General features: G+C 30.0%; 1 protein-coding gene across 1 annotated transcript in view; it reads left to right on the top strand.

Moving 5' to 3' along the window:
- Nucleotides 1-446: 446 nt before the first annotated feature.
- The window catches only part of LOC107445837 (uncharacterized), a 45,578-nt gene continuing 33,574 nt past the window's right edge, over nt 447-12,450 (top strand). Inside the window, exon 1 of the mRNA XM_016060330.3 lies at nt 447-558. The gene's annotated coding sequence lies outside the window, so the exon portion shown is untranslated. The remainder of the gene's footprint in view (nt 559-12,450) is intronic.

Below are 12,450 nucleotides of genomic sequence, written 5' to 3'. Positions count from 1 at the left end.
ACATAAAAAAAATGTTTTTTTTTTTGACCGGTTTTTTTTTCAAAAAATCTGTGCGTTAAGGGGTTAACCACTTTAAGTTTTTTTTATTATTATTACTTAAGTTTAGTTAACCACTTTTTTTCCCAAAGGGCCCCTAATTAAAAATAAAAATCAAAAAACGTTTGAAAATTGAAAATAATGCAATTAACGTTAATAGCGAAAAATTTTTCTCCTTAACGCATCAGTCCCTTTCTTTAAAAAAAAAAAAAATCATTTTAATTTAAATCGATACTACTAGGAATAAAACAAGAACAACACACGCTGCTGTCTAAATCTATTTTTTTAATGTCTTGCAAGGAGATTCTTTACGGTTCTCATCATTTTTATCCAGGATTCTCTTTTTCTCTTTGGTCTGCTGGCCGGGCCCCCCCCCCCCCCTCCATTTAGCGCATGCGCATCATCTTCTTCTTCACACAACAGCATAAAGTAAGTGGCCTGTTTTGTTTACCGTCATTCCCTATGTGATGCTTTTGCTGCAGGGATTCAACACTTCTACTGTCAGTGATATTCAGTAGCAAGGTAAGTGATTTCTGACAGTTTATCACTGTTTTATACTGTGTTCAATCAACAACAAATACTGACAAACGTGACCTTATCGTCAGTAGTTCTGATATCTCGTTTTTACAAGAGAAAGTGATTGGCCTGTGTTCCTCTGTAAAGGTTAAATCGGCGAGTTATTAGGCTGAAGATAACTTTCGTTTTTATCTAACTTTCACTGAAAATGTTTATTTAAAGTATGTCATACAATATAAACAAACTACCGATAAAACAATCAAATTCTTCGAGATGTAGTCTCACTTATAAGGATTTTTGTATTATAAAATTTACGTCATCGTGTTAAATAATGAGTGTTAAATATGTGAAAGTATTTCACACTTCTTTTGGACATCTGGCGTTATGAAATTGAATCGATTTTCACATGGGTTATAGAAATTATTATAATAGGGGTTATTATTTTTTAAAAATTTAAAACATTATACTTTTTTAGCATAATAGTTGTATTTACTATAATTATACTGAAATAAAAAATAATTTTAATAATCATTATGGACATTTTTAAAACAAATTGCGAAATCTTAATACAAAAATTTAGTTTAAAGGATTAAAAAAAATAAACAATCCACACAAGAAAGTTGAAATTCAATAACAACACAGCCTCATTGTTAGACAAAAATTATTTTATTGCTTTCTGACAATGTAAAGATGATTTTTAAACACTTCTTGTTAGCCACAAAATGAATATCAATACTTAGTTAAATTAGTTCATAAGTTTTCAAAATAAAAAAGCATAAAAAATAAATAGGTTTTTCATTTCGAAATAGTATGCACTAAGATGAAATACAATGGTACATTATACCATTGTATTTACAATGAAATACAATGGTATATTATACAAGTACTTCTACACGTATTATTACAATATACAGTTGTAAATTTAGTACGTGAATATATAACTATTCGAGATAATATCACCTCGATAAGGTTTTGGAAAAAAGAAACTTAAAATTTCCAATGGAAAAAATATGAACACTCTGTATTGTATTATTTATAGAAAAGTATTGATAAATAATTTTGTTTTGCATATTGTTTTGTATGTATTGTTTGGTCTGTGTGTTTTTGTAAGGTAAACTTAAAAAAGACTTTTTAATCTGTAGTTAATCCCATAATTTATGATAAAAATGTTTGTATTTTTTATAACGTATGTATAATTAGGCTGCGTTTGACAGATTTTATGCTTATTCAAATTATATATTATAAATTTTCTTTCTTTTTCATAGAATTAATTTAACCTTTTGTCCTTGAAGATCCCCTGTGTGGGAGTACATAGATACTGTTTCGTTTTGTGAGGAAATTTATTTTCCAGTGGTAGCAATATTTATGTTTAATATTTATTTCTCGGTTCAGTTAATTTACGGATAATTGATTTTACCCGCACTTACACATAAATAAAGTAAACATACTTACAGTATGCCACTTTCTTTCAATTTTATATAGTAGTTAGGTTTTTAAAAAATTTTCATAATAAACCCATGCATGAATATTGTTGTGAAAAGGCAACACTTTGTAGTGTTGTAAGAAGTACTTTTTTAAAAAAAAAGTGACAGGACATCAATGCTCAAACCATACCTTCCAACTAGTACAGAATTTCCAGAATTTCAGGAAATATTTTTACTAGAGGTAGCCAAAGTCATAAATTTAATTTAAAATATTTTTGTTCATCACTTCACATAAATAATTTAAATTTTTATGTAAAAGGTCATATACACAGATGGTTGCACTCTTAATTGTGATGAAAGTTTTATAAAAAAATTTTGTTTAAATATTTCTTCTTTACTTTAGTACCACTGGAAAAAAATTTCACATTATTCTCAAATGTAGGAGAGACTGGAGTTCGATATTTTCTAGTGTTGGCTACCATTTAGAGAAAATCTTAAGAAATAGTATTTTAACCAAATATAACAAGATTTAATAACATCAGTGTATTTTTTCTTTCCTTCTTTTAATTATGGTACCTTTACTATTTTAAAGGTACTTATTGTACCACTACAAAATGTTGCGATTTCTCGTTTATGTTTCGTTATCACTTTATTCCATTGCCAGTGTTTTGATTCCATGGGAAGTATGATTTATTTTTTATGAATAGAAAATTTAGAACATACAGATAAGATATATTCGAAGTAAAGTAAAAGCAATAATGATTTTGTTATACCTAAACAAACACATAGTATTTTTATTTATTTATTTATATTTTCTCTGATTGTCGCTGCTTTAAGGTGGCTCATAACATTGCTGCTTATTTTCGGAAATCAGAATAAAGTTATTCGAAGCTCATTTCTAACTTTCTCTTAAGAACAGTAAACAAACTGTGATTACCATTACCCAGTAACAATTATAACATATACAAGCCTGTCTACTACTACGCATTTCAACATTCTATAGAGTGGTAAACATTTTAAAGCCAAAGACTTCAAAATTTTTGATAATTTTGCCAGCATTTTAAGAGCCTTACCACGAAAGAGTTGGAACAGTGGAGTAGCATATGAACTCTTAAATTATTTATGTGCAGTGGTGTGGAAAATAAGTTAAAATGGATAGAAAATAATGCATTAAAACATTAACTTAGCTACCACTAGAATAAATATTTACAAAAAGCTTAGAAAATTGGTAGCCCTGCATATAGGCTTATTCATGAATGCCAGGGATGCCAACTGCTCCACTTTCAGCAAAAGTTTACTTAAATAGTAAAATATTCAAACATTAAAACTTGCAAAATAAGGATAGTTACGCCTACTTCAGAGATTCCAACTTGTTCCAGACAGAAAATAAGTATATTCGAGTGGAAGTTTATTAATGTGTAACTCCGGGTTTAATAAATTCAATTTATTAGGTTTTTATCCACCACTATTTCTAAATAATTCAGAGGCTTATATAATTCGCCACTTTTGTTACTATTACCTGCCAACTTTCACTCTGTCCGAGAATGGATTTTCAGAGTGGTTGTAAAACAATAAACGAAAAACAATCTGACTCAAAAATATATTTATATTTTGATCCCGTTGAAATTCGCTTGCGCAAGGATTATTATGCATTCATATATATTTATTGTAATTATTTATACGTAGTGGTGGTCAAACTCATTTATAATTATCATTATAATTCAAAAAGTTAATTGGAATAACCCGAGTATTGCTACCACTTTAAATATGATGTTGTTCGTTCTTTAAATATGAAAATAAAATCTTCCGGAAAATCCGGAAGAGTTGGCAGGTATGCTATTAAGGCATGCTACATCGTTTAGAAAGTAAGCAAAATTAGTCAACAAATATTTGCAAACTTTAGGTTGCATTTGTTTACCTTTTTTTAAATTGTTGTGGCCCGTCCGGAGCTAGAGCCCCAAAATTAGACAGGCCAACTTATCATTTATTGTTGGAGCAAAGAGCTAACATAAGCACAGCGAATAAATATTTTCAAGTGGTAGTTTATTAATTGTAATTCTTGGTTTAATAAGTTCCATTTAGTAGATTTTAATCCACCACTATTTCTAAACAATGAGTTGGCTTATATAATTCACCAATTTATAGTACTTATGACAAATATTGCAGCAGAACAGAATCGATGAATCGGTTAGTGGCGCTTCGCGCCAAACGCCGAGATAACCCCAATATTGCTTGATAGGTCAGCTCTGATAGTATAGGAGCCTTATCCGGAGCAAATGGCATCTCTGCTACATCTTAAAATAGTCCCCATGAGGTAACAGGAATGCCAACTGCTCCGGTTTCAGTAAAAGTTTTAATAGATTGGTAGAGAATTAAATAGTAAATTTTGAAAAGTAAAGATAATTACGCCCACTTTTAAAAATAGTCACAATGGGATCGTAGCAATAAAGTTGCATTTCATATGATACTTTGAACATTTGATTTGTAGTGGTTAAAAAAATACTTAAAATGAAAATTACTAAACTAAAAATAACTTACATTTCGTCACCACTAGAAAATAATGTTTTACAAAGGGGAGCAAATTGGCATCTCTGAGGTAATTGGAATATAGTTGTGTTTAATATAATATTTCGAATTTTTGATTTGTAGTGGTAGAAAAATTACATGAAAAAATACAGAGCTAAAAATAAACTTCGTTACCACTAGAAAATGTTTTTTTACAAAGCTGTGAAAAAAAAAGAGCAGTTGTTGTAGAAAGCTGAGAATTCAACATAAGATTATTGATGTACATGGCTTTATAGTACGTGGCTACACAGTGCAGATGAATTGGTTGATGGCGCCAAACACTGAGTTAACAATAATATCCAGAATGCTAAGGTACCAACAGCTCCGGATTCCACTCAATATTTTAACCCTTTGCTCCCGATGTTCTTTTTACAGTTTAGGAAACAGGCGCCTCACTAAGAGTTTACGAAGCAAAACCGACTGTTTGCACAGTTACTATAAATTGTATATTATTTCAAACAAAAAACTCTTTTACTGGATATGCCAATTACCATTTCTTTTTAAAAAAAACTGATTTCTAATCCTCAATATCAGATTCGTAAGAGGGATCATGCATCACCTCCTACATCAGAAAGCCTCCACACGGTTTCTTATAAGTAGTCTGCTCAGATCATTAAAAAAGCGAACCACTTGTGCACATGAACCCAAATTCTATTTTAAAAGTACTTGAGAGAAATTTATTATATATATCTGAGAATTGAATCTGTAGTGGTTGACAAGTAAATAAAACAAACGAATTATATTCATAAATTAAACAAATTTTTAGACATATATTTGTTACCACTTTCTAATTTTTAATAGATATCATATTAAATGGTTCCTTCACTACTTGGTTTACCTTCATAGTGGTCTGATCGGACTACCTACAAAAAACCGTGTGGAGGCTTTCGGTTATAGGAGGCTTTGGATCATGTCTAAAAATTTTTTTAGCTCAAAAATCCTTAAGAATCACTGAATTAGGAGTAAAGGCACGAAAATTTTCATGACCGGGTAGACACCATTAATTAAAATGGTTATTAAACATTAAAGTGTACAAGTTTTAACATTCAGAGTGGTAGATAATTTATGACTCCGGAGTGGCGTCTTCGAGTGCAAAGGGTTAACAAACCTTAGAGAACTATAAACTGAAATTTGGAAATTTGCAATTTATTTTGCCAACTTTTTAAAGGGATTCACACGAAGCATTATCAGAGATGACAACTGCTTCAGATTCTAGAAAAACGTGTTTAAAAAAACGGTAAAGAACTTTAAACTAAAATTTGTAGTTTTTTGGTCTATTTTGTCAAATTTTTAAAAAGCTCAACACGGTATTACCACAGCCAAGTGTCGATTTATATAAACCTTTGAATTATTTAGAAATAGTGGTGAGTGAAAATCCAATAAATTGAATTACTAATCCAAGAATCATGCATTAAAGCATAAATATTGCTACCACTAGAAAATGTTTAATCACAATCTGGAGCAAGTTGGCATCTTTGTATACATATTATAATTTATAATAAATAGTGGTTGTCCCGTATTATTTATTTTTTACTGAGAAGAAAGTAGAAACAAACTGTGCTTGTTACTAATTTTTTGTTAATTTTCCCGAAAATATGCATCTGTGATTAATATTTGAGAATTTTTTGTAAGTAATGGCAAAAGTTCTTTTAAATTCAATTTTTTCATCAATGAACAAATATTGGAACATGAATTTAAACACTTCCCGACTAAGGGATGCCAACTTTCACTCTTTCTGAGAACGAATTTTCCAAATGGTAGTAAAAACACTGCATATCTGCCAACTTTCACTCTTTCTGAGAATGAATTTTCCAAATGGTAGTAAAAACACTGCATACCTGCCAACTTTCACTCTTTCTGAGAATGAATTTTCCAAATGGTAGTTAAAACACTTCATACCTACCAACCTTCACTCGTTCTGAGAATGAATTTTCCGAGCGGTAGTAAAGCAATTACCGGAAAACTATCACACTCATAAATATATGTATACTTCGACCAAATTGAAATCAGCTGCCTCATTAGACTATTATGCTTTTATATATTTGTTATAATTATTTGCATGTAGTGGTGGCCAAACTAATTCATAATTATTATTATAATTTAAAAAGTTTAATGGAAAAACATGAGTTTCGTTACCACTTTCAATATGAAAATAAAATATTCCTGGAAAGCTGGAAGAGTTGGCAGCTATGCATTTGCTGTGCTTTCTGCAAACGTTTTAATAAATTGGTAGCAAAATAAGTAGTAAAACTTGTAGCATAAAGATAATTACTCCCACTCTTTAAAAGTGTCACATTGAGATAACTGCATTAAAGTTACATTTCATATGATACTTCGAATTCTTGATATGCAGTGGTGGAAAAATTAATTAAAATGAAAAATCCTTAACTAAAAATTATTTAAATTTCGTTACCATTAGAAGATATTTCTTTACCAAGTGGAGCAAATCGGCATTGTAAATATGCAAGAAGTATGTCTCATTTAAAACTTCAGAAGTTAGTTTGCACTCACAAGAAGTTAGTTTACATACTCGCCAACATATACGGTCGTTAAAAAAATTTACAAAGTGGTTGTAAAACTACAATTAAGTTAGGAAGAATTTTCTATGAACGTAATTATTAAAACAGACCTGACTACTACTACGATTTTTGCAAAATATTTAATAAAATGGTAGACATTTAAAACCCAAAGCTTCATAATCGTTTGGTAATTTTACTAACATTTTAACCTTTTTGGGACGGGTGAGTCACATATTTAGTCTTACGTAATCAGAATCGGGATAGTAAAAAATAAAAAGTGGTAGCTTAGGTTTGGGCATAACTAATTTGACGGACTTATTTTTGCTTTCACTTTAAATCTAGCACATCCAATCTCTGTGTGTTAAAAGTGTAACTATACAATTTTTAATTCGAACTAAGCAGTGGTGAATTAAATAAAGCAAACTATTATTACCCCTCCTTCAAATAAACTGCTATGAAAATAGTTAGCTACCACAGGGTTCCCACGGTCCTTGAAAAATTTAAAAAGTGGTAGTAAATTTAGGGTGGAGCTACAATATATTTTTTTGTTTTAATGTGCTTTTTCATCGTAAATTGCTGAAATTTTCGTGAATATATATATTTTTTAGAAAACAATTTTTAGTGGTGGCTACACAGAATTAAAAATATCAAAACTTCTTTAATTTTTATTACCACTTTTTAAAATTCTCAAGGACCGTGGGAACCCTGCTACCAGTTTTTTCTTTTTTTACCCTGATTATCGACGCCCTGAGAATGCATACATGACAAACCCATCTCGAAGAGGTTAAAAGCCTCACCAAGAAAGAGTTGAAACAAAGTGCATACCTGCCAACTCTTACGCATTTGGCATAAAATTTTATTTCTATGTTTAAAGTGGTAGTGAAATGTGTGCTTTCTATATATTCCTTGCATTTACAAGCTTAATTTATAAGTTTTTTGACCACCACTATTTTTAAAAAAATTAAACGTATATATATAAATATGCAATAAAGGTGTGGTAATCCGCATAAGATTTTTCAAAATCCTGCATATGTTTCTGCCTAAAATTGTAATTTAAATTCCGTTTTTCTACCACTGAAGAAAATCATCCTTGAAAGGATTAAAAGGTGGCAGGTATGAAAGTGATGTTGCTTATGAACTTTTAAATCATTTATATGTAGTGGTGTGGAAAATAAGTTTAAATGAATAAAAAAAATTCATTAAAACATAAACATAGCTACCACTAGAATAAATTTTTACAAAAAGCGTAGAAAGTTGATAGCCCTGTTAAGACATCTATAAGCATAATTAGCCATCAAATATTTTTCCATCTACATTTAAGTTTCTACTAGGAAATGTTTTTTTCACAGAGAAGCAAGTCTGTTATTGGTAGAATAACCCAGAGACTCCAACTATTGGACGCTGTTTCGAATTATTTTTTTCGGTGATACTGAACTAAAGCAGAATTTTATGAAACAAAGTGTTTTACATTCGTTTAGTGGTGGACATTATTATTTTAATTCTAATTAATTAAATTAAAAATACACAACCCATACTAAAACTAAGAAAAATATTTCATGAAATTCCGTAGTAGTTGGAGAACATTTGTTGGTAATAGGTAAGTTAAATAGAAACTTATAATTATATTAAAACAACTTATTTGTATTATATTAACCGGAATTGTCAACTGCTCCGGATTCGATAAAATATTTGAAACAAATGGTAGAGAACTACAAACTAAAATTTGCAGATTTTTAGTTAATCTTGAGAACTAAAAAAAGCTCAACACGACTTTACTGTAACAAAAGGGCGTATTACATTAAGACTTTTAAGTATTTAGACGTAATGGTAAATAAAAACCCTAAAAATTAAATTTACTAAACCAAGAATCGTATATCAGACCTGCCAACTTTTAATCCCTTCCATTATCATTTTTCTCAGTGGTATTAAAATGGAATTAAAACTTCAATTTTAAGCAAACAAATACGTTGTATTTGAAAAAAATTAAGTTGACAACCATGATAGTAACGCATATTAATATATAAGCTTAATTTTTGTAAGAATAGTGGTGATCAAAATCATTTAAAAATTAAATTTATAAAAGAAAAAATAGTATATATTTACTACCACTTTAAATATGAAAATAAAATCTCCCGCAAAATCCGGGAGAGTTGGCAGGTATGGTATATGAATAGATTACCACTCGAGAAACATTTATTCGTTGTCCGGAGCTGGTTGGAACCTATGTATTAACCCGTTTTATAATGTCCTTTTAAAAGGACAAATCATTTGAAAGGATTTGTAGCGTAACTAGCGTCCTTTTATAAGGACAGTTAATTTTTTCAAAAAAAGAAAAACAAATTGGTAGCACAAGTGGTTTATTGCTAGGATTAATTTCGCCGAAAACAGGGTAGCTCAATCTACCGTATTATATTAATAATATAAATATTTATAACTGGATCCGAAGTCAAGTAAACTACCATTTTGAAGTCAAAGGTAACTTTAACAAATACCCACTTGGTATAATTAAATATGCATACCTGCCAACTTTTAATCCCTTCCATTATCAATTTTCCCAGTGGTATTAGAATAGAATTAAAACTTCAATTTTAAGCAAACAAATACGTTGCATTTGAGAAAACTTAAGTTGACAACCACATACCTGCCAACTTTTACGCATTTGGCGTAAAATTTTATTTTCATATTTAAAGTGGTAGTAAATATATACTATTTTTTCTTTTATAAACTTAATTTTAAATAATTTTGATCACCACTATTCTTAAGAAAATTAAGCATATAATATTAATATGTTATACCATCATTGTCGTCATCTTAAGCATTTTCAAATGCCACGTATCTTTTTGCTTAAAATTGAAATTTTAATTCCATATTATTACCACTGGGAAAAATCATTATGAAAGGGATTAAAAGTTGGCAGTTATGCAACCATGATAGTACCGCATATTAATATGTGTGCTTAATTTTTGAAAGAATAGTGGTGATCAAAATCATTTAAAAATTAAGTTTGTAAAAGAAAAAATAGTAACTACCACTTTAAATATGAAAATAAAATCTTCCGGAAAATCCGGAAGAGTTAGCAGGTATGAATATGTATTACCACTCTTTCAGATTGCAGTTTTTCATATAGAGACCGCTTTTTCTGCCTGGGTTTAAACGGATTGAAAGCAAAGATCCCGATTTCCTCCGCTTTTTGTAAAACAATATTTAAGTGGTAGCCGTCTTTATGTTTTTAATATATAAAATTTTTTATTCACTTTAACTTATATTCCACACACTATCATACCTGCCAACTTTTAATCCCTTGCATTATAAATTTTCATAGTGGTAGCAAAAAGGAATTAAAATTTCAATTGTAAGCACAAAAATACGCTGTATTTGAAAAAGCTTTAGATGACAACCATGATAGTACTACATATTAATATATATGCTTAATTTTTTTAAGAATAGTGGTGGTTAAAATCATTTTAAAATTAATTTTATAAAAGGAAAAATAGTATAGATTTACTATCAAACATAATATCAAATATAAAAACAAAATTTTACGCCAAATGCGCAAAAATTGGCAGGTATGCACTATATATAAATGATTTAAAAGTTCATATGCAACGCCACTTTCTTCCAGCGATTTGGGGCCTCCGTGGCAGAGCAGTATTGCCCGTCAAACGCTGAGCAAAGCATGGAGGTAGCAGGTTCGAATTCCGCTATTACTCTGGATGTATCTTCGTGCTGTCCTTCTATTTGACAAAGGTTTATAAGCCTAAATTGAGCGCGAAAGCCTGCAAATGTATGTAATTCCAATAAACCAATCCAGCGATTTTGTGGTGAGTTTTTTAAAATGTTGGCAAAATTACCAAAAATTCTGAAAGCTTTGGCAATTCAATGTCTACACTCTATAAAATGTTTTACAAAAAGCGTAGTAGTTGACAGGCCTACAACTTCCCTCGCTATGTAAAAAAATATTTTCTTCCGTTGGGGGAAGTTAAAGTTAGAGTATATAGCTTAGTAAATATGATTTTAATTTTTTTTATACTACAACATTTCAAAAATACAAAGCCTGATATAAAATGTAGCTTTGCTGTAGTCATATGGTGGTGGGACTTTCAGAGAGTTGGCCCAATTATAAAAACTTTTGCAGAAAGCGGAGCAGTTAGCATTCTTGTAAAAACATACGAATTTGAGTATAATTTTATGAAATAAAGATGAAAAAGCGAAAAAAATCAGATGATCAGTTATAACGACATCATTATCTGAAGAAATCCTGTTAATGATATAGAATGAAAAAGATACTAGGAGGCTTAAAACAAACGATAACAATATCTTTGGACGGTCTTTAATTATTTTCGTATTTTCTACCAAATAAAATAAATAAATCGTAGTTTTGAAAGAATTTAGAAGCTTGTTTTCTCGATTGAGAAAAAGCTGGAAATGATTTACCTTATCTGAATACAAACAAAGAGTGTTTAACCAAGCCTAAAGGAGTTTAAACATTCTCCAAAAGCGACGAGTAAAGATAAGTCTATTTATACAAAAAGAACTTATTACAATAGTAAAATGTCAAGGTATCACGTGCTCAGAGAAATATTTCTGAATCGTTCTTTTTTTCTTCCTAAACGCTAAATGTTGTGTTTTTATGCCTCAGTCGAATAATATTATTCGAATTCTGGAACAAAATCAGTTTATTTATCATTTTTACTTGTAACGTGTTTATTAAATAAAAGCTCAAAAGCAGAGCTTTTTTTCAGAGTTCATATGTACCAAGATGTCAAAATATGGTATTAATATTAAAATAATCAAAAATTGCATTGTATTATAATTTTATAACCGTTGTTGAACAGCGGACCCTATTTTACTACGAATGTTCAACTCCGTAGGCTTGTAATTTTGAGCCCAATCCAGAAGACAAGGGAACTTTTGAATCGGGTATTTTATAGCCGTCGTTGAACAGTCAGCTCAATTTTATGGCTTTACCACTAATAATGCTCAACTACGTAGTCTTGTAATTTTGAACCCAATCCAGAAGACAAGGGAACTAATGGATCAAGTTTTGGGAGAAATTTGCCTTTGTGGTGGATCTTTTGATGAAATTAACCGGTTAGCGCCCAGCGTCATATATTTAGGACAGTTCTTTTTTTCAAAGACATTTATTGTGATGGGAAACTTTTCTCAGTGTTTTCATTTATCTGGGTGAATTAAAAGATTCTCAGATACCATGATGATTTAGTTATTTCTGATTAGATCTAGAATTATAAGGAGCAAGTACTTTTTGATCTATCAAAGACTTTTTAAATGCTCTAACAGTAGAAAAATCAATTAATTTCGATAATCTATTATACCACTTTTTCCATAAAACCACTTTTTGTATCATTTCAATATATAAATTCGGGACAAAG

The sequence above is a fragment of the Parasteatoda tepidariorum genome, chromosome X2 (assembly GCF_043381705.1).
Source record: "Parasteatoda tepidariorum isolate YZ-2023 chromosome X2, CAS_Ptep_4.0, whole genome shotgun sequence".
Taxonomy (NCBI): domain Eukaryota; kingdom Metazoa; phylum Arthropoda; class Arachnida; order Araneae; family Theridiidae; genus Parasteatoda; species Parasteatoda tepidariorum.
The sequence above is the reverse complement of the archived record's forward strand: the minus strand, read 5'-3'. Positions and strand labels throughout refer to the sequence as shown.